This window comes from Microtus ochrogaster, chromosome 1 (assembly GCF_000317375.1).
Source record: "Microtus ochrogaster isolate Prairie Vole_2 chromosome 1, MicOch1.0, whole genome shotgun sequence".
Lineage (NCBI taxonomy): Eukaryota > Metazoa > Chordata > Mammalia > Rodentia > Cricetidae > Microtus > Microtus ochrogaster.
The window spans coordinates 89,027,907-89,051,911 of NC_022009.1; the positions used below are offsets into that span (position 1 = coordinate 89,027,907).

The 24,005-nt window shown below is 36.5% G+C and overlaps 1 protein-coding gene across 2 annotated transcripts in view; it reads right to left on the minus strand.

The window, feature by feature from the left end:
* Nlgn1 (neuroligin 1) overlaps positions 1 to 24,005 on the minus strand; it is an 865,603-nt gene that overhangs the window by 762,634 nt on the left and 78,964 nt on the right. For both annotated transcript variants that reach the window (XM_026782749.1, XM_026782745.1), the window contains exon 2: positions 19,693 to 19,790. The gene's annotated coding sequence lies outside the window, so the exon portion shown is untranslated. The remainder of the gene's footprint in view (positions 1 to 19,692; positions 19,791 to 24,005) is intronic.

Consider the following 24,005-nt stretch of genomic DNA (forward strand, 5'->3'; position numbering starts at 1 on the left):
CAATCTGAGAACAGCTAGACCCAAAAGCAGTGACACAGAATGACGAAGAGAATGTGGATCAATAGAAATCATATTATCACTGCTAGAAATGCAAAAGGTATTCCTGGGGGAAAATTACATTTTGTCACAAAACAAAACATATTCTTACTATAATGTCAACCTAAGTAAAAAAAGTTTGTATTTCTGTAAAAATCTGTGTATGAGATAATTATGGCAACTAGACTCATAATTGTCAAAATTTGGGAGCAACTGAGATATCTATAACTAGATGAACAAACTAACTCAGGTACATATAAACCATGGAGAACTTATTCAGCACGAGGAAGAAATGAAATATCAAGTTACAAAATGACAAGAGGAAACTTAAACAACACATTTCAAACTGAATGATGCCAATAATGAAAAAGTTCATCATGTTCTGTTACAAGAATGCAGCATGCTAGGCAGGCAAAACCAGGGAAACAGCAGAGAAATCAGCGCTTGCCAACTCATGGTTGGGAGATGTTCAATAGGTTGAGTCACTAAAGATGTCTGGGAGGCTGATGTGATTCTATCTGATAGTGTAAGGAAGGGGATACCCCAGGACAAAGCTGTTCAGGTCCATAAAATGCAGACTACCATGAGAATACTAACGGATTTTCACAGTGGTGGTGTGTTACTGTAAAATCGTGAGCTGGAACAAATGCCCTGCTGTAGTTCAAGATGCCTCTTGAGAAGCAGGGAGATTGTGCCATTGGGAATACAGAGAAAGACGGTTTCCTTACTTCTCCCATTTGACTCTGAAACTAGAGCTGCTTGATAAGATTTATAAAATTTAATAAAAAATCAACAAAAATTATTTGAATTTTTTTAATGTGTGTGTGTGTGTGCACGTGCCTGTGTGTGTACATATACACGCTTTCGTGCCACAGCAAGCGTGGAGGTCAGAGAACAGTTTCAGACATCAAGTCTTCCCTCTGGCCTTGGGATCCAGGGATCGAATTCAAATTGCGAGGTTTACTAGGTAAATGCTTTTACCCATCTCATTGGGCCAACATTTCTTTTGCTTGACTTTCTTTCAGTTTTTAAATTTGTTTGTTTTCAGTGCTGCTGCTGTTTCTCAGGGTGTGGTATGGGCTAGGTAAACACGGCACTCCGGAGCCACACCCCCGGTCCTTTGACGCATCCATTATTAGGAACAACAGTTTAAGAGCTAACCCAAGGCTTTTCTCTTCAATGTGCAATGATAGCTTAGAAGGCAAATATATCCGTGCATCTATTATAAACTAACACAGTAGTCGTGATAGTGCCAACACTGGCTTAGCCGCAATAGAATGTTAAGCTTCCCTTCTCCTTAGAAAGGGTGTAGACAAGTATGGTTTTCCATCCTGGGATTGGTTTCTGGATTGAAAATAATTTACTACGGGTAAAGGCGAAGTTCAATGCTGCAAATGTGTGGCAATCCATCACATGGCAGGAGGTAACAAGGAAAATATTCTGCCCAATCCCGGGTTCTTTCCACATTAATTTCCAGACAGGACCCACAGCACACATCCTACACATGATTTGTGAAAGGAAGACTCTGTGCTCTCTCTAGGGCTCCTCATCTCCTGCCAGCCCAGGGAACAAGATGAGTTGCTTTTTATAACGACAGGGCATGGAGATAATTCATCAACTGGAGAGCACAAACAATCCTTTATTCAGCAGGATAACAAAGGTTATTTAGCTTCTGGCATCTACTATCGCTCTTGCAAGATCCAGGCCCAAGAGCCAATATGATAATTAATAAATTTCCAACATCTGGGCAATAAAACAATTTTTTTATGAATGTTAAACAATGCCAGTGGCAAATGAAAACCGCCCCTTCTCATATTTATCTATCTGAACCCTTCATTGCATAGACAAATTCCAGCATGTCTGGCTATAAAAATGGGGATAGAGATGACATACCAGGAAGACATCACACAGTTGGGGAAATCCATACTGTTAAGTGTCGTTTAATCATACGGACAGTGCTGACATTATCCACTGAAGCTAATGGAGACTAACCGTTGCCAAGAATAGAATATTAAGCTAAATGACAGGTGTGTGGCATCAATCATCCGAATGAATAAGGGAGGTAAATGTAAAAAAATAAAAAGAATGGGAGTCTCAGTTTCTCCCACTGTCTATCAAAAGACATTTTTATATTTTCATGAGAAAACGAAATTGTAACTGTGCAAATGGATATGGTTTGAAAACTGAGAAAAGTGATCATATATATTATCATGTGTGTGTCCCCAGAATATATGTCTCAAATTTATATGCTTATATTCTGAATTATTGGGTTCTCTACCTAAACTCATATCTGTTGAAATAAGAGCGGCGGAGCTGCGTCCTCGGCACCCGGCCGCCCACATGGCTAGCTTAGCTTATGCCCCGAAATAATTACACAGAAACTGTATTCTTTTAAACACCGCTTGGCCCATTACATCTAGCCTTTTCTCGGCTAACTCTCACACCTGGACTAGCCCATTTCTAATATCCATGTAGCTCACAAGCTGGCTTACCAGGAAAGATCTTAACCTGCGTCTGTCTGGAGTGGGACAATCACGGCGACTCACTGACTCAGCTTCTTTCTCCCAGCATCCTGTTCTGTTTTCTCCGCCTACCTAAGGGTTGGCCTATGAAATGGGCCTAGGCAGTTTCTTTATTAATAAGAAATCATTCCCACATCACATATCTTGAATATCACCTTGAGTGTGATCCTTTTGGGGGTTATATATTAAGATTAGCCTAGAAGGACAGAGTCCTTGTGAGTGGGATAATGCCCTTTTAAAGGAAGCCCAAGAAGTATTTACTCCTAACCTGCATAAGGGTATACGGAGACCCAAGCTAGGAGGAACAGAAGGTGAGTCGTCATTAGACACCAAATCTGCTGACAGCTTAACACCCAGAACCTCCTCTCAGGGAAACTTTTCCAATGTGAGAATCTTCTACTGCTTGTGAGACACGAGTTACAGTAGAGTGTAAGAGCAGAGTTCAATAAGATGGGGGAATGGAAACTCTGAAAGGATCAAATCTTAAGATCCAGTTCAGTACTCATCTATTTGAAGTTGAAGTTATAGCCCCTAACATAAAATAGTATATGAATACGCTTCTGATTATGGGAGTTACACCATACACTCTCACAGAATTGCTAAGGGAAAATAAATGTAGCCTGTGGTATTAAGAATAGTTTATGAGACAGTATAACCAGCACACATCATAAATCCTGCTTAGCATACACTGCAGTTTACGAAAGAATCAATAGATGCAAATTGAAAACAACATATCTTGAAATAAAAGGGGTTGTATTTAATTGAATTAAAGTATAATAGCAAGAGAAAACGTGCTCACATGCATGACGTTGCTCCTTGGTCTTTAATTAATGTATCTGGCTGTAAGCAATGGCTCTCCACCCATTTTTATTGGTATTCACCATTAAAATATTTACTTAGAAATTGTATTTTTGTATGAAATTTTTCAGAAATTATTAGTATTAAAGACATGCTATAACAAAGTTGCCGTTTCCCACCATGGTGCATAATTCACTAGCACACCAATTGATAAAATAGGTTTATGCAAGGATAATCAGAGAAATTTTCTTTTCCTTGCTAATATCCTATTTTTAATTCATTTAAGCTTTGTTTACATAATTGTAAATTCCTTAACAATTTGTATATAATCACAATTTATAACAAAATATATATTCAGCTATATGCCCAGGAACATATTTTAGTGTCAGAGTTATATAATCAATGGAACTTGGAGTGTACATGAATTGTACACTATGCTGTGAAAGCTCTGGGTTATGCGATAAAAATCCATAGACAACAAGTGAGAATTATCAGTTTTTCATTTTTTTTGCATTCACACATTCAGATAAAATCAATTGAAACTGGTCGTACTCAGTCACCTCTTATCCTATATAAACATCAGTATCTGTGCTTTAGTCTGAGTGGTATTTACCAAATATACTCTATGATCAATATCACTCTAGCTGCTCTTAAAGACAGAAATGCAAAAGCCTTGCCATGAGGAGCCACAAGTTCCTAAGGTTTGTTCTCCAAGAGGGTGCTAAACTTCCTTGGTACTGTGGAGAAGAACGCTGATTGACAACTGGGTTCCTATACTGCTCTGTAGCTTTCTTTTCCGGATTGAACCACAGGTGTTGGCACATTGCTCATAATTTTCTGGTACTAAAACACTAATGTTGCTCAGATCATCATCTGAAGTCTAAAACAGGATAACTTCAGAAGGTTCTGTGCTAGCAGAAAGATGCTAGCCTTGGTAGCCAAGTTAAAGGACAAGTACTGTGTAGAGAGACACAGTAACATGGGAGTAAGTCCAGACCTTCTCTCTGTTCAGTTTCTAGACTTTTCCTTGATCACGTCTATACATAAAACAATCACCAAAAGTGTTCTGTCTAAACAAATAATCAATACATTATTCACCATCTACTGCATTTGTCTCCTCAAAAGAACAAAAATATTCCCATTTAGTTCATCAGTCCCATCCAATATGGCAGACACGGTGTCAAGAACAGGCAGTTAAAAGTCAGTTACAGCTCTACATTTCTCCCCAGTGTATAGAAATTTGAAACCTAATGTTTCTATTAACAAGCAAACCTGTCTCAGGGTCACACACACTCAGGAATGAAAGCTGAGGACTTTTGTTTGTTTTAGTAATTAGCTAGTTTAAATCATGAATGTCAGAGATTTAGGGAAGAGTTCTGCTTATGCAGCTCCTTCCCAGGAAGAACTGACTGCGTGTGATCTGTGTGTTTCATGTGTCTCTCATCTATCACTGGTTTTACATGTTTTCCCATACATCAGACTTGAATGCAAAAAGTCCATCTGCAATAGAAATCTATAGTATTCACGGGTTGTTAGTGGAATACAAGGTCTTGAGATGTCAATCCTACCACTGCTGTGAAAATATTGCTCAAGAAAACGCACATGAGAGGCCCACACTGGAGCACTGGACTGAGCTCCCAAGGTCCCAATGAGGAGCAGAAGGAGGGAGAAGATGAGCAAGGAAGTCAGGACCACGAGGGATGTACCCACCCACTGAGACAGTGGGGCTGATCTATTGAGAGCTCACCAAGGCCAACTGGACTATGACTGAAAAAGCATGGGATAAAACCGGACTCTCTGAACATGGCGAGCAATGAGGGCTGATGAGAAGCCAAGGACAATGGCACAGGGTTGTGATCCTACTTCATGTTCTGGCTTTGTGGGAGCCTAGCCAGTTTGGATGTTCACCTTCCTAGACATGGACGGAGGGGGGAGGACCTTGGACTTTTCACAGGGCAAGGGAACCCTGACTGCTCTTTGGAGAGGGAGGGGGAGAGGAGTGGGAGGAGGGGAAGAGAAGTGGGAGGAGGGGGAGGGAAGTGGGAGGCTGGGAGGAGGCTGAAACTTTTTTTTCCTTTTCTCAATAAAATAAAAAAAAGTTTAAAAAAATAAATAAAAATAAAGCAAAAAAAAGAAAACGCACATGAGTTCTGTCACATGTGTAGTGCTGCCTTCCACACAGGTGCTGTATCTCAGCCCCTTCTGTTCTATGTGGTTTCAAAGTCTGAGTTCAACCATTTTAGGTGAAATGCTACTGGAGGTCCTGACCACCTTCATTTCTGCTACTCCATAGACTTTTAAAACTCTATATCTGTCATAGAATACGTGTCTGTTGGGTGACGCTGCTAAAGATTAAGAAAGAAAGAAGACATAGAGACAAAAATACCCAAATAGAAACATCCGTAACCTCGTTTACAGGAGGTTTGCAGCTAAGTCCTAAGAAAACAGTGACAATGAATCAAAGCTACTCTTAGAACGGCTGACTTCAAAAATATTTAGGTCTACATACATTTTGATCGTGAAAGTGAAGACTTTACCTTGTTAGGTTGTTCCATATGAAAACTGCTAACAGATGTATCCCTAAGATAGAAAACTGAGAACGCCGGGTGTTTATCTCCTTTCACATCACGAGGCTTTTGAACACTGAAATTAGATGTTTCCCGACGTGCTCAAGCAAATCCACCCTCCTAAGATTAACTTGATAGGAAATATGTCTAATCGATTCATAATTTTAACAAAAAGTATATGCTACAGTAATATTTTAAAATTCAAAATATATACTAAAGAAAACTCATTGTATGGTATATGTCGTAATTTCTTATGTTTTCAGGTTTTTCTGAGAGTTTTGGCACTGTTGTTATCTAGTTGTGATTTTTACTTACATATCTGGATTTTTAGTTAGGGAAAAATATGAAAATCTGTAACCATGTAAATACCATTCATAAGTTAGATAAGTTACATTCGTAAGTTGGATTTGAATGAAGGGGAAACGTAGCAAACCTGTAAAGCAAAACAAATTGTGTGGAACAGCATTAAATAGAATGAAAATGGATCTTAAAATTTCTCTTCCAAGTGTCTAAATGTTAAAAATACTGTAATTTCTTTTATTCATATACATATATTCTTATTTCATTTTTGTATATTTGGCAACAGCACTGTTTTTATCACTTAGAGGTTGTTAGGTTATGTTCAAGGTCTGCAAAGTAGCTTGTTTAGTAGTAGGAGAGCAAATTTTATGAGGAAATTTTTATGAATTTCCTGTCTATATTCTTTATTATCAACCCTACAAAGGAAAAAAGTGAACATATTCTAGAAGTGCCTTTTTTTAAGACCTTGTGATGAGTCAGAAAGCTTGAAGGTCATCAGTTTTCAGAGAATATTTTTTGTGTTTGTTAACACTCAAAGAAGACCCTTTTGGTTGTGGGCTCGGTAGACAGCAGCAGTCGCTAGAGCGGCAGAATGGATGATACTCAGTCCTCGGTCAGAGTCACGGCTGAGCTTCACTGGGTGCTGTCCCTTCCATCCCCGCCAGTCTGCAGAGTCCAGCTGGAGAATTGTGTGCCTATAGAAACAAGTGCAAGCACTGTGGGCTTCTCCCTTAATGAAGAGGATAAGAATATAAGATCTGTATCTCAAATGAGACAGGCTAATGATCTTTAGTTATCAGTTGGCCAAGAAGCAGAGGCAAAACTAGAGCAGAGAGCTCCAAAGAGAAAACAATTACAGAAAGCCGCTCGGAAAAATTTTATGTTTCTCCATCTAATGCCACTGTATCTGGCTTTCTTAGTTACACAGTTAGGTTTTCCCAGAGAGCTTAGATGAGATTCAAAGATTACATAGGGAAGTACCCCTGTATTATACTACCTTCTTATTGTAGCTTCTGACATCTAAAATGATACCAAGAAGAAAACAGGAAAAACAGTTACTAAACCTAATAAATCCACCCAACGCCCAATAGAATCTGTAATAAACATCACATGCATGTTACAATATGAGTGTGGCATTAGATGATTCACTGACTGCATGAGAGAGATGTATATACATATAACAAAAGAAGTGCTGGCCATAAAACTAAATGCTGTGACTGAAAATACAAAAATAAGGAAAAAAGAGCCAAGGCAAAATAGAACTGAGGCTAACAAATACTCTTCCAGTAGTGATGTGTGAGCCACTAAAAGGAGACAAAAGAGCACTAAAGCAGATCTTTCGTATTGGCAAACACACTAGCCTTCTCGTTGTCCTGAAGACAGAATTTTACAACACACTAATTTTATCCTTGTTGTTTATTAGTTACCTGATATGTATCTCTCAATGGATACCTACTATTTCCTTTAATCAATGGGGCAGCATGAAGGAGCATTGATGCCCTCTGTTATAGCTGAGTAAACTGAGCTATGGCTGCATAAATTACCCACAGTCACACAATGATGTGAACAAAAGAGCCAGCAATCCAGTCTGGATATGCTGCTGCAATGCCATTTGCTGTCCTCTGTGGAATTTGGCACATCCCAGGAAAAGCAGACCTTCAATAAGAGGATGCAGTTCTTAGGGTCAGGATGAATTCACTGTAGACTGTAGAAAGAAATACATAAGCAAAACATTCTTAGGAAAGCAAGAAGACAAACACTTAGGAAAAATTCCAGTAAAATAAAGGAAAGCACAAGACAAATGCTCCACATGAGTAGCGACCAGAGAGGGCTCAGTTGAAACCAAAATGAGGCACCTCGTTGTCCCTGTCAGAGCAGATGCTATCTGAGAGTTCCTAAATAAAATTGCTAGCAAGGATAGAGAAATGGGAATTCTTGAACAATGTAAGTGAAAATGTAAACAACTGAAGCACTAAAAAAAATATATGAATATTCTTCAAAAAGTCACATGGTTTTCATATCTCTGCAATTCCAAAGGAAATAAAATCATCTCATAAAACATAGTTCTGCTTTTTCACATGTTCTAAATCACTATCCACTGTAGCCAAAGTAAAGAATTGACATAGTTATTCATTAATGAATGAAGACATTAAAGAAAATGTGGTCTGTATTCAAAGAGGAATGTTATATTCTTGTATAAAAAGATTAATATCCTGAAACTTCAGACGGAAAGAATGGTGTTAGAAAGATGAACTTCCTTTTCTTAAAATAAAGTAGAAACAGGAAGACGAATCTTGTGCTGTCTCTGAAATGTGGGAATGGAGAACATGGTCTCAAAGCAGAGAAGATCAGAACACTCATCACGAAAGACTAGAAAGAGGGAAGAAGAGGAGAAATAGGAAGTGGGGCAGGTATAAAATAAAGGCATGAGAAATCAGTTTAAATTTAGATCTGCAGCACAGAGCTGAGATTTTAGTTGGTAATAGCCTACTGTATATTTTGTGAAAAACTAGAAGTTAATTTAAGATCTCTGAACATAAAGGGATTATCAGATATAAAGCTAATTACCTTGATTCGATATCTATGTATTATATGAATATATTAAACATAATATTGTTCTCAATAATTATGGAAAACACTACACTACTTAAAAATTACTGACCATAAGAAGTGAAAACTGTTGTATAAACAAAAACCAAGGCCTGGCTATCTGGGCCCTTGCATTTTTCTTTCATCTGGGTGAATTCAGTTGTCCCTTGCCAACCATCCAAGGGTGCTCACACAGCTCCTCTACTCTCAGTATTGCAATGTGGTGATGCCTCTGCAGACATCGTTCATTCAGAAGCTCAGTTTCTTGTGACCCACGACACAGTGAGCCTTAACCATTTTTTTCTCCTCATCAGAATAAGTGTGTTTAATCCCTATAGTAGAAGTGAAAAAGGTAATATAAAAGAATTTGTTTTCTGTTAAGCAATGTGAAATTACACATGCTGTAGGGCTCAGTGTGACTTCAATGTCTCGGCTTTAGCCTCAGGCGAGAAGGGTTTGTGATGAAAAGGAATGATGCGCTGGCAGCACAGAGCGTTTGGAAAACCCAAGTTTTGAGTTTGGCTGTAGGACCCTTTTCACTGAGACCTTTGCTAGAGAAACTACAGTCTTCTTTCTCCAATGAGGGTTTCTATGGCTGTGGTGTACCACCATCACCAAAGGCAACTTTGGGGGAGGAAGGGTTGATTTGGCTTACACTTCTGCATTTTAGTCCAGGATTGAAAAGATTCAGAACAGAAACCTAATAGCGCAGGAACAGGGAGAACAGAGCAGAGGCCAGGGAAGGGTGCTGTTTACTGGCTTGTTCTTCAGGACTTGCTCAACCCATTTTCTAATAGAACCCAGAGTCACAAGGCCAGGAATGGCCCCACCCACAATGAGACGGGTCCTCCTCAACCAATCACTAATAAATAAAATGCCCTACAAGCTGTCGACAGTCTAATCTTAGGGAGGGGCTTTCTTAAATGAGGATTCCTCCTCTCAGACAGCTTTATCTTCTTTCAAATTGACATAAAACTATTGAGCACACTTCCTTAAAGAATTTTTTCTGAACACTCAATCAATGACTTAGTATTTAAAAAGAAAACAGGAAACTTCAGGATTCTTTAGGATTTTGTGAAATGGATTCAGTGCCAACCTGGTCAAGAAGAAAGCACTTTCCTAGGGTAAAGTTTTAATTCATTAAATGAACAAAAAAATTCTAAAATTCTGCAATAAGCAGACCTACTCATCAGATATATTTTAATTAAGCTGAACTTGTCATGACGTGGTTTATGTATCTGTTAGCACTGTGGTAAGATACCATATTATCAAGTGAAATACCTATCATATGCGTAATGTAGAGATGATCTGGAAGTGATACTGATGTGAGATGCTCGTGGTTTGTCCAAGTAAAGACACACCAGAGTAAGGGTAGAACGGCATAATGTTGAAATCTAAGTTAGAGAGAAATGCTGGATTCAAGCAAAAACTGAAAAATATTTTCAATGGAATCTTTGAAGTCAACACAACTGAACAGTATAATGACAAAAAACAAACAAACTCAAGTGAAAACTTAATGATTTGTTCAAATTTGCTTTGCTAAAATGTTAAATATGCTGTCTTTTAGACCCACAATGGCAACCGTTGTCTTAATGTGCCCACCTATGAGCATCTATAGTAAGTAAGGAAGAGGAAACTCCCAGGAGGATTCATAAATAAAAGTGGCCACTAGGATAGAAGGATGACAAGAGTTTGGTGATGAAGTTGCTTCTCTGTTTTCTAAAAGCAGTGGTGGAAAAGGGCAATCATTTACTGAGAGAGACACAAACCAGAAAGGGAAGTTTTGATGCAATTGAGTCATTGTGTGAGTAACATACTTCTGAAGTTCTAGTCTCATGAAGGGGAGCCATCAAGAGGGCTCTAGAATCTCTGTGGCTGCTGTTGCGAATGGGGAACCTGAATTTTAACAGCTGGGGAAAGTCTAATACTAAATGGAATTATTGGAAGAAAGAAGGGAAGACGTCCAATAAAGATCAGATGGTACTCACAGATTTTAACAAAGATAGACTGGTGTGCGTGACACTCCGCCCTAGGAAATCTGTCTGCATGCAGAGTTCAAGTGGACTGGACGGTGGGTAGAAGGAAAAATAGAGAATGAGAAAGTGGAAAACTTGTTTCTTCCCAGAGAGGCCTCTATAAAACCTGTGTGGCAGCTGGACAATGTAAGTGTCAAGTGAGAAGCTAAGAGTTTGACCATCCTCACACTACAGAGCACATAAATCATGGGAACTCACCTGGCTACAGTAGTTTTGTTCTTGTAAGATCATATTTTAAATTATTGGTTGGTTAAAAAAAATAACTGAAGTAAAGTTGATGCAAGAGAAATAAAGACATTAATGATTTCTAGGGATGCTCAAGCTTAAATATGAGCTATCAGCTGAGAGGTCTTAGAAGATACTCTGTTCCACATGGATCAAGCAAATGTTTCATACATATGCTGTGTATCACGAACAAATAGCAAGTGTATGGTTCACACTCAAAACTAGAAACATCATTCTTCACCATCTAAAGAAAAACACCCTCTGTAGCGGGGAAAAGATGTGCACTGGGGAGACTAAGAAAATACAAGCAGAGCGCAGAGACCACTGATGCTTGCCTGGATCTGCTGAAAGGAAGAAGCAGTGGTGACTGAATTGATTGTTTCTCATCATCAAGATTAATTGGCAGTTTGTGACACATGTGTGCCATTCTAGACCTCCTAATTACCACATCTTTGATGTTGCCATTGTTCCGTTTGCAGCCAGTAATTCATGTGTGTTATTTCTTCTATTTCGAACACAAAAGAAAGGAAGGGCTGTGAATGGAGTATAATGAGGAAAAGAGAGAAGAATCTCAGTTGGGGTTCCCATCTAGACACTCTCCCAGAGCTTCTCATAAAAGATGAGAATTACCAACGAGAATCAGATTTACAGTGCTGCATCCCATAGCACCTAAGAAACAGCATTAAGTCATTCAGGATAATTAGAAACTGGTAAACTAACAAATTAATAACTTATCCCCAGGTGGCCTCAAAAAGATAATACTGTTCCTGCAAAGCGACAAGAGCTCCCGGGGAAAACCACAGGCACTAGGAATGTCAGGTCCCATGATGTCCCGGGGAAAACCACAGGCACTAGGAATGTCAGGTCCCATGATGTCCCGGGGAAAACTGCAGGCACTAGGATTGTCAGGTCCCAGGATGCTCCCATGATCCCAAATCATCAACAATCTTAAAACACAGGAACACAAATGGTTTAATTCCCAAAGTAAAATGTTTTACAGAAAACATATTTATAGAAATCGTTCTCATGAACAACTTCATTTTTATAAATTATCAGATGACAACAAGAAGCCTCTGTGCATTATCTCATGCTGTTCAGTGCTTGGCTGGAAGCCCAGAAGAGGGTCATGCCTTTATAATGATGAAAATGCAACTATAAAACATCCAAGGCTTTAGAAAACGCTGCTAAGCACCAAGAAAATGAGGTTCCTACACTGCACTGTACACAGTAGGCACTCAGCAAACATTTGCTAATGAATTTATTCGTTGTCATGTTGCTTAATTCTTGTGTATTTACTCTAGAGAGCTTCACAAAAATCTTAAGTATCCAAGACATTGGACATGAGGTTCAGTATACTGTGATATCTCGTGTTAGTCCTCTGATATCTCCCCAGCTTATTTGTTAAGTAAGGTTAATATATATATATATATATATATATATTATGTGTGTGTATATATAAATATATATACATTAGTACATATACACTTCATGTTAAGGATGAGGAACAAATAAGATATTTTTGTGCATCTATAAACTGTATAATATAAAATGATTTTAATGTATTTATATTTTTAGTTATTAATTATATTGTAATTAATATGTAATTAAGCTTAAATTTGATTCACAATAAGCAACAATTCAAGCATAATCAGGAACCAAAATCTGGAAGCTTTTGTGGCAATGATGACCACACTTCTTCTAAATATTTAAACATGGAACCAGCCCCCACATTATAAAGGTGTTGAGAACGGAAGGCTATAAGAGCCAGATTTTATATATATATATCCAACATATACTGATGCAGACATCCAGTATGACTCAGCTAAAACATGGCTGACACCAGACATGGAGGCGTATGAGTCAGCACAACTTAGCTTATACCAGATGTCCAGGGAACCCCCAAGGAAATAGTGATGTAATCTGTTACAACATTATTTTTGGTAGAGCACTATTTTTGTGTGATTCTGCATACTTACAGCCTTGAGATGAGGAACTTTAGCCTGAACTGGAGGCTTTGTCAGCATGCCTACATGTGTTTGTCTGTAGACCTGTTTGCTAGCTTGCACTGGAGGGCCTGCCTACAACTGCCTGCCTAGAGACCTACATGTTGGTGAATAATTTATTTCTTGTCTGCTCGTGACTCCACAGAATTTCCAAGTTCTTAGCTTTCTGTCACCTTCCTGTTTTCCCTACTTTCTTAGGGACTGCATTATGCATCAAGAGTAGGTGTTTTCCCTGACAGGTTTCCCAATCAATAACTTTTTAGCTGATTATTCACCTGTTAGTTAATGATTTGGGTACAAATCAACTTCTTAAACAAAAATGTCATACCTGTATTATTGACCAGTTTTTGTATACATGAAAAAGGTAATACCACTTTTGGATATATATCTCAATCGTACCACAAGGACATGTGCTCAACCATATTTATAGCAGCATTGTTTGTCATAGCCAGAACCTGGAAACAACCTAGTTTCCCCTTGACTGAAGAATGGACAAGGAAAATGTGGTACATTTACACAACGAAGTACTACACAGAAAAAATAATGACATCTTGAATTTTGCAGGCAAATGTATAGAGCTAGAAAGCATCATTTTGAGTGAGGTAACACAGACCCAGAAAGACAATTATCACATGTACTCATTCCTAAGTAGTTTTTAAACATAAAGCAAAGAAAATCAGCCCACAAGTTACAATCGCTGAGTACCTAGACAATAATGAAGACCCTAAGAGAGACATACATAGATCAATTCTGCATGGGAAGTAGAAAAAGACAAGATCTCCTGAGTAAATCGGGAGCATGGGGACCTTAGGAGAGGGTCGAATGGGAGGGGAAAGGCAGAGAGGGAAGCAGAGAAACTGTAGAGCTCAATAAAATTCAGTTAAAAAAAAGAAATGCAGAATTACCTGGTACATAATATGTTTCTCCCATTTCCTCAGAAATAGATCAAACCACTGAAACCACTAATAAGAATGATGAAATTGATTGGACTTTATAACAAAAACAGTTGCTAAAATAAGAATTTGAAAAGAAAAGAATTTAAAAATAGAAAAAAAACTGGCAACACCATTGGGAAAAAATAAAACAATTATTAATATAATTGTTAATACATAGAACAAAAAATAAGAAAAACATTGAAGTAAACTTAATAATGAAAAAAAATCATAAAATTATAAAATCTTTAAGTAAGTGAGTAGAACCCAGTTTCATATGTTTAATAGCCTTTGTTTAGTTATTTGTCTATTTTTATTCTTTTTTAATTGGTAAGATCTTATAATGCTTCACCATATGCATTTCTTTTATATTCTTTGAAATGTCCCCTTTATTTTTAAATATTTTATAAAGCTTTATATATATTCTTTTATTAAAAAGAGATTATTTTCTCATACAATACATCTTGATTACAAGTTTCTCTCCCAGTTCCTCCACATCTCCCCTTCCATCCTGATCTCCATCCTTTTTGTTTCTCATTAGAAAACAAAAAACAAAGAACAGGCTTCTAAGAGACAGCAACCAAACAATGAAATAAAATAGAATAAGGTAAAACAAAAACCACCACATCAAAGTAGGACAAGCGAACCAATAGAAAAAAAAGAGCCCAAGAGAAATCACAAGAATCAGAGATCCACTCATGGGGTTCCCTGGGCTCTGAGGAGAGGGATTGATGGAGATATGCCAGTTAGAGCTGTGTTTTCCCAGGTCTTACTCTCTATGCAATGTCTGTCTGTGAGTGTCTGATGTGGGAAGTGATGTATGCTGTGAATATGTTTTATTGTCATAATAAAGAAGCTGCTTTCGTCCAATGGCTTAACATAGTAAAGCCAGGCTGAAAGAGATATATAGAAAAGTAGGCAGAATCAGAAGAGAAGCCATGTAGCCACCAGCAGGAGACAGATGCACTGGAACCTTGGCAGTAAGGCACAGCCTCGTGGCAATACCCAGATTAATAGAAATGGGTTAGTTTAAGATACAAGAGTTAGCCAAAAATACTATCAGCCAAACAGTATTGCAGTCAATACAGATTTCTATGTGGTTATTTCAAGTCTGGTTGACTAGGAACGAAGGAGCCGCCTCCGCTAACAGGTGTCTGTATTTGTTCCCATCTGCTACAGGAGAAAGTTTCTACGATGCTTATGAGCCTGTTTTTATTTTTTGTTTGTTTTGTTTTTTGTTTGTTTGTTTCCTTTGCTTTGCTTTTCATTTGCTAGTCGACTGCAACTTAATTCTTTCTGGAAACTGGAAGCCAGAAAGACAAGCTTCAGCAGTGATTCTAGTATTCACGTCTCACTTTGAGACAATGAAACAATAAAACAAATGGAGGCCGGCATTGGAAAGAACAGATGCCATCATGAGACGCTCATCAAACCTTGCAGCTGTTGTCTGTCCTGTCTGTTACATGTTAAGAAATGGCAGTGTGGTATAAACAAAAGCCACCCATCATCCCATTTCCTTAAGACAACCCCATGAATGCAGGAGCAGAGGCAGTTAACCTATGGATACCATTTCATAAACTGGACTTTCTGAAGAAATATGAACTCAAGAGAGGATAGTGCTTGGTAAGTATTAGGTAAGGTGCAATTAGGGTTGGGTCTATGTGAAAATAAAGTCATTCAAGCAAATTAGCCTATTTAATGGGACAAATGGTTTAGAGAAACCGATATCCATACACCTGAATAGGAATGAAAATGAACATGAACGCTAGAGGAAACAAGATGTTGATTATCTAATAAATTGTACCTATCTTCTCAACAGCAAAGAAATCTGTATTACATTTCAGATATGTTAATTGCCTATGTAGATTTTTTTAGATACCATAAGATAAAGATACATACGTGTTGATCATCTATTGAAAATAATGTTTATTAGGTATGCTACACTATTAATATGTTTTCTAATATAAATGTTTGTCTTTTATAAATGAAATGTAAAGAAATTTTTGCTTTTAAATTGATAAATAGTTTCATCAGTTAACAACCTAGAATTTTCGAAATGAGAAGACTGATTTAGAGAAACTTTTCTTGACTTACAAATCAGTCTGTGACTGTTTCATAATGTAAATCTAAATATATGGTATTTGGTTTGTTCTGTGAATATATGTTATAAAGTACATATGTTTGTATAAATTTGGCCCTGAGATAGACACAGAAGAAAAGTGTATGACAGCCTGAGAGATGATTTGTATGGATCTACCCATGCTTAGGAGAAAAATAAGGCTTTCCACAGTAAAAAAAAATAATAATTATAAAAACAAAAATCTTGAGTTCTCTGTAGTCCTCATTGTCCGGTATGTTCAGCAAGTCCGGTAAAATCCTCAATAAATAAATAAATTAAGAAAAAAAAATCTTTTGTGTAGAAAAATGGAGTAATTGGTACTCACATAAAATCACATGTGTTTCAAATAGGGAAATATTTAATGAACAAATTTTCATCTATGCACAACATCCCAGACTATCCTAGAAGTTTACAACCCAAACTGTGAATATTGGAAAAGTAGAGTCAGCAGCATTGTAGAAGAAGACATGGTGCAGAAACCTGAAGCAGCCATTCTTTCTCACTTGTGCTGGAAATTCCAAGTATCCACAGGAAAGTTAGCAAAGAACCTTGAACATTACTATACACAAGTGACTCCCATCCTGTAGGTCTTGACCCCCTTGGGGGATTACATATCAATTGTCTTGATTCTCAGATGCCTAAGTATCAAATATTTATATTATAATTCATAACACTGCAAATTTGCAGTTATGAATAAAAAAATAATTTTATGGTTGGAGTTACCACAAAATGTGGAAATGTGTTAAAGGGATTTTAATTTAATTTAAACTTTAAAAGACAAGGAGTTAAAAAGAATTAATTAAAATTAGTAATATAAAAATGTTAAAATTGTTTTGCCTGTATTAATAGAAAAACCAAAGATATGGAATTAAAAAATTAAGCAAGTCACTAAAATAAGTAAATATAAAAACTTATAAGGTAAAAATTGAAAGCAGAAATATCTAAATGTAAAACCTTAAAACAAGATATTTTTATTCATGAATTCTACTAAACAAGTACAGAGACTAAAAAAGAAGTATTCCCAATAAAATCATTTTCTGATAATAGAAAAGTTTTAACAATTATGGGACAAAGTTTACTGTGTCATAAACCAGAATAAGACCTTGTAGTAATAGATATCTCAAATTAATAGCCTTAATTAATATTGACGCATAATCCTTTGAAAATCCTATTTAATTAAAATCAGCAATATCCAAAGCAAGCAAGATTCACACAAGGAATGCAAGGTTGGCTTGATAGTTGAAATTAATCGGTATGCAATTCATGATATTAACAACTATGAATAAAAATGAAAGCCAGCAATCAATATATTATTTTCAAAACTGTGAAATGGTTATAAAAAGAAAGTCTATGTCTTAAAACAATAAAAAATGAATTTTACTAAAATAATTTTATTTTATCTTTTAGATTTCCAAGACAATCTGTATGAAACCAAGTGGGTATTGATGGGGACTCACCCTGTCAAGCCAACCAGGTAAACAAGTGCTAGTCAATGTCTTGCTATGTAAAAGACAATAAACTCATATGTTAGTAAGCCACTTATAATAAAACAAATGAATGAAATATAATGATAATACTTGCAATTCTAACTACTTGGGAGGCTAATAGTGAGCTTGATAATATCCAGGGAGTGTAACAGAACAATATAAAAAAAAATCTGGGGTTTATAATCTACTTAACTATCCAAAAAAATTGTATCATTAATATTTTCTTCTTGTTTTAGAAACAAACAATAATATCTGCTTTGAGGACATTTTATTTTATGCCAGACATCCTAGTTAACAATGTAAAAAAATTAATATAATCACATAGAAAGTAAGGGAAGAGATAGAATGTGTTCTTCATGGTCAACCCAATTATCTGAATAAAGAAACAGAAAAGGAATCTATGTAAAGGGGAGCCCCAGGATCTCTAAACTTACAAAATAGATGCATAGTCAGTATGAAATACAAATTGTATCTGCACAGACCTGTGACAAACTCAATATTATCCACAGTGACAACTCCATTATGTGAAGTATTAAGGGGTAAACGTAAACGTAATGGGTGATCTTAAAAAATCTGTAAAAGAATGAAATCTGCACATCAAAGTCAGGTATAGACACACAAGATCAAAGTTCACAAATCAATGTGCCATGACCACAAGCTAGAAGACAGCTGCTCTCTGAAATCAATTCGCAGGTTAGGTGCAACCCCAATAAAATCTTTGCATCTTTCTCTGCAGATATTGTCAAAGAGACTGTGAAATCTATTATCCATATACAGAGGGCTTTGAACACCTGAACCAGTTTTGAAAACCCATTAAATGACTTGCAGTAGCTGATTTTAAGATTTAGTATACAGACAATAATCAAAAGGGTCTCTGACCAGCACAAAGTGAGACACAGAGATCAATGGAAGACAAAAGCAACTTCAGTGATAGACTGGCACCTTTTCAGGCAATTGATTTTTAAGAAAAGTGACAAGAAAATTTGATGAGAAAGCAGATGGCCTTTACAAGAAACTATACTTGACTAATTACATATTCAAGGGAAAAAATGTTGTCTATGACCTGTACCTCACAGAAGAAGTACAAGAAAACATATTATAAGTGGTTCTAAGATTTAAATGCATAAGATCAAAACTGAACCCTACAAAAAAAAACAAGATAAATTCTTTTGACCTTGAACAAAGCAAATCTTTTAAATATTAGACATCAAAATAACAAAGTTACAAAGGAAAGTTTGATAAATAATACATCCTAAAAACCAGAACCTACCTGCAGTGCACCAATGAGCCAAAGAACCTACAGACTAAATCTCCAGAACAAAAAATAAATTAATAAAAAAGTAAAATATTGGTCTTCAAAATTTGCCCTCTGAAATATAGTTTGGGGCTGATAATATAACTCAGGGTAAAGGGTTTCCCTTGAAGGCTTGAGGGAGGACCTGAATTCTATATCCAGAAAAAAGATTGATTTTTATAAGTTTTAGTTGCTTGACCACATGCATAATCCAGGAGACTTTGAACCACAGAGAGGGAGTTTCCTGGGACCCGGTTGGCAAGCCCCAGTACATAAGGGACTGTCTCAAAAATAAGATTAAAGGCACCCAAAGAACGAATGCTACCTTAGTCTCAGTTGACGGTAGAGGGAAGAACACACAGCTATGGTAAGCTGAGAGTGTGAGCAAAAGTATTTCCCAGAGAAGACCAAAACAAACGGTTGGTTACACAATACCAAATGGTCATGACATTATAGAGACTGAGCCGATTGTGTTTATGTGCTTAGAGATACACACACACTGCACACACACAAGTATATTTGTGCATGTGTGTATATGTTTGTATGTGTATATAATATACAACATATGTCATACATGCACACACCCCACAACAACTACCACTATCACCATCATCACTACCAGCAGCAACAGCAGAAACAACAATTACAAAAGAGAGGCCATGAAGCTGATAGAGAGCAAGAAGAGAGAGATCTGCTGGAGGGTTTGTTGGGAAAAGGGGAAGGGAGACCATTGTAATTACATATCTTATAGCATTGTAAATTAATAGTAAAAGATGATACTCACAAACTAGAACAAGCTCCATGATTTTGATGCCATGAAAGTTCACAGATTCTAGGAAATAAATCCAGGCAGAGGAGCAGACCTTGCCATCAGGTGATTTTCTGTATGAATCACAATGGAAAATAGCAGATTAATTTGATATTTATGTGTTCTTGGACTTTTATAATACCCTCCTTTGTTGCTTGTGACATCTGAATTAGTAAACTTCAACGTTTTAGAAAATTTCCCCAGCATACTTGGAAAAGAAGAATGTTGCCCTGACATGTATAAGTGTGCCCCAAATCCTACAGTTAACATAAAACGATGCTGCAATTCCTCCCTACAATCAAGAGAAAATCATCAGCACATATACATTCCATGTTTTACTGGAGGCCTATGGATGGCATTAATATGATACACAATATGGATACATAGAGAAATAGATAAATGACAAATAGATGACAGAGATAGGAATATAAATGATAGATAATAATATACATATAAAACAGATAAAAATAATAGCTAAATATATGCAAAACATAAATCATTAATATATTATAGAGACAGTTAGATGAGGAGAGATAATTGGTAGATGGATTATAGATAACTGATAAATGATAGATATATAGAAAGTAAAAGAAAATATCTAATACTTATAGAATTTAAGAGTAATCAGAAAGTTTTTTGGGTAGACCTTAAAATGCAAGTCAATAAGGAAAAATGATACATCATACCTTATTAAATAATATTCCTACTTACTAAAAAATGCCATGTAGAAAATGAAGAGGAATGCAGCATGCTAAGAAACTTTAGGTGTTTATAGTTTCAGTTACAGTTGTTGAAGCTGGGAACTGAGATTCAGGAGCTTATTACGGTTTTCTTCCAGCATTCACAAATATTTAGAGAGTATCAAGAAAAGATCAAAAGTACAAATTGAACGGCCAAAGAAATAATCAGTGTATTTCAAATAAGTTACTTGCCCTACATACCATAAAATTTCTTATATTTTTCCAACTGGTTGATTGCCAACCTTCTTCTGCACCACGGGTGCAGTTCTGGTCTGAGATTTCCTCTTAATGATCATGTGATGTCATATAATATTTAGCTTCATTGTGCCTAGATTTCATCTTTGTAATATTTGAGTGATGGGGCAATATTTTCATGTGTTGTTGTTAGCATAAAAAGAGCTTGTGCATTTTAAGTGCTTAGAATTTTGCCTCGCACAAGGTAAACATTAAGTAAAACCTTAGCTATTACAATATTATTGCATATGTACATTAAGCCATGTACATATGTTCAACAGGCAAGCATGAACAGCAGTTTGGGAACAACTAATCCTGGAGTTTATTAGCAGTTGTCACTGATAAACACAAAGTGCAGTTTGTCACACAGTTTTTGTCTATTAGGTATTGAAATGATGCTGTTTTATATTCTTTGTATCAGGGAGCATGTGCAAATGAATCTCTCCGTTGCTTAGGCCAAGTATGGAATACCCCAGAAGGCAAAGATTCTGGTTCAGATCTCGTAAACGTGCATGGACCGAACTCTCGGGCAAGTGACTGCGCAGCTGTGTGACCTGGGGCTTGATATTTAATGTTGCTGAGCTTCAGTTTCTTCATTTGGAAAATGAGGTTGATAACATCCCATAGCCATGTATTTAGGAATAAAAGAAATTTACTATGCATAAAACTTCAGTACAAGCTACAGCATGTAATATAAACTCAATAAGGGAAGTCCTAATATTTTACAACTCAAGAAATGGTTACTGTTATCTAAAAGCAAGAACCATTGAAAATAAGCTACACCTGCAGGAAAAGGTCTAGAAAATGTATTGTTCTAAGAGGACATCTAGGCATATACCCATGCTTACCGTGTCAGACTATTGACATATATATTCCAAACACATTTTAACAAAAATTGAGGCAGAGCCTCGTGAAGTCCAGACTAACCTTGAATTCATTGTATGGCCAAGGAACTTGAATTTCCAGCATTTCTGTCTCCCTCTTTGGAGGGCTAGGACTACATGTGTATGCTACACACCTGGTTTCATATTCCAAATTTTAAGTCTAAATCTGGATAGCATGATTTATATGTACCATCATATTTTTAATAATTCACTACATACTATTAAATCAAAGGCTATAAGCGCTTCCATTGTTAGTTTTCCAGTCCATTCTACTTTTCTATTGTCCTCCCAATTCAGAATACTTGCAGTTGCAAGGTATCTTGATTTAGTATTTTATTCAAAATCTTCTGCTTAATTCATTTCTTTTTATGTCACTGCGTTATGCCATCATGTTGTATTATTATAATCTAACCCTTTCCAATTAATTTAATTTTAATACAATCATGAACCATAAATTTGCATGCTTATTTAACCTTGCCTTAAGGGTACCCAAATATATAGGAAATTCTAAGGTAGCAAACACTTTCATTTATGACTTTCATCTCTGCTTTGCAGTTTGGCTTGATTGATTCCTAAGAAGCACGTGTCTATCCACAATGCTATGCACATAACAATTACCAAGCCTAACACTCTAATCATAGGTGAATTACCCATCTTATCTAAGCAGGTTAACATTAAATCTTAAGCTCAGCAAACGATTTTTTTTTGTGGCAGCTCTACCTTACAGAGACGTTGTTGGCAAATTCCGAAAGACCCGTTCCTAACGGTTATAGAATTTAACATTCCTCCACACCCACCATATGACAGGCAGGGCATTAAACATGTCTCAATGTCTCATACGTTTTCTTCTTAAATACTTCTATCAACTTCGTGATGTGATGATTATTATCTCTGCCACGTTATGTGGCTCGGGAAAAATGCATAAAGATGATACTATAAAGCCAGAGATGTCTTCGAAGTCCATCAGCCTTGCTTCTACTTCCCAGGGAGGAGGAACTTCAAAGACAAACTGATCATTGATAAGGACCAAGGCAGCAGAAGATTAAAGAACAGTCACCCCTAAGTAGTATAATAAACAGGGTCTGGTGACCAGTGCTACATCCAGCAACTACTGATACATTTATTATGACTTCATACTTGGATTCAAAAACAGTTTCTAGAAGAGGGATTTGGGGAAATCGGATGGGGGACTTTGGAACATGAGAGACATCAAAGCACTCAACTCTGAACCATCTTAAAGATACAGGTATGAAAGTCCCAATTCAAGGGTGGGAGTAAATAAAGCTGATGAAAATTACACTGCCTGCTGATGGTATGGGTAGAAATGAGAACCCTACAAAAAAAAAGACAAGATACAGAAAAATGGAGAAAGGATTTTAAAGGTTGCAAAGGGAACCAGACACTTAAAGTTAACGTGGAGAAGGGGGAAAATTAGTGAAAAGTAAGTCTGTGTCCAAAGCTTTGGCAAGAATATAAAATCATGCATAGAGAAACAGGAAAATATTTTTCTGGGCTAGAGGAGGAGCTCCAAAGAAAAGTGAAGAAATTATAATGAAAAAAAATGAAAAAGCAATGATGGTTAGCAACAACTGCTCAGTAGAATGACTGATAATAAACCCTAGATCTAACACCAGGCAAATAAGCCTTCCTATGTGACACAAAAGAAAAAGCAAAAAAAGAAGATTCTTTTCGGACAATATTTAGATGACACCAGATGTACCACTAACAAAACAGACCACAATGCAATGAAAAAATGTAAGTTATTCTGAGAGACACTGTGGTTTCACAGAAAGGCCACACTCAACTCATCAGAATGCAAAACAAAGGTGTGCTTTCCATGAACTACACGCACTCACAGACAGAAAGAACGAAAATTGTACTTTAGGAAGAGAAGATTTAATTTATCATGAACCTCCAGAAAATAAGAAATAATTCATAGCAAAGAAGAAGAAAGATATGTTGTGGACTGCTAAAAGCTCTTTGTTCGTAACACACACACACATTCTCTCTTCCCCTCCTTCTCTCTTTCCCTCCCTCTATCTTCACAGACACACACAGTAAGAATTCACAGAGATGTAGTAAAAGTTGAGTTGAGACAAAAATTCTAAAACAAATGAAAACAATTGTACACAGAGTACTAAAGTGCATAGAAGTCCAAGTGAAATTGTGTTTTACAACAGGATGACTATTGTTTAATGTTAATATTGTTTCAGCAAGAATTAAAGATTTCAAATTATTATAATACTAAAAATAACAGAATCTGTAATGTACAATGTAAAACAAAGAAAATTTCATCAGTCAAATGGAGAAATAAATAATAAACAATAGCTATAAAGCACCTTTGAAGTTTAAAGGAGGAGATTAAAATGAATCAGGAGCTAGAATAAATACATATTAAAAATCTTAAGTTCAAAACCAGAAAATCTTAAAA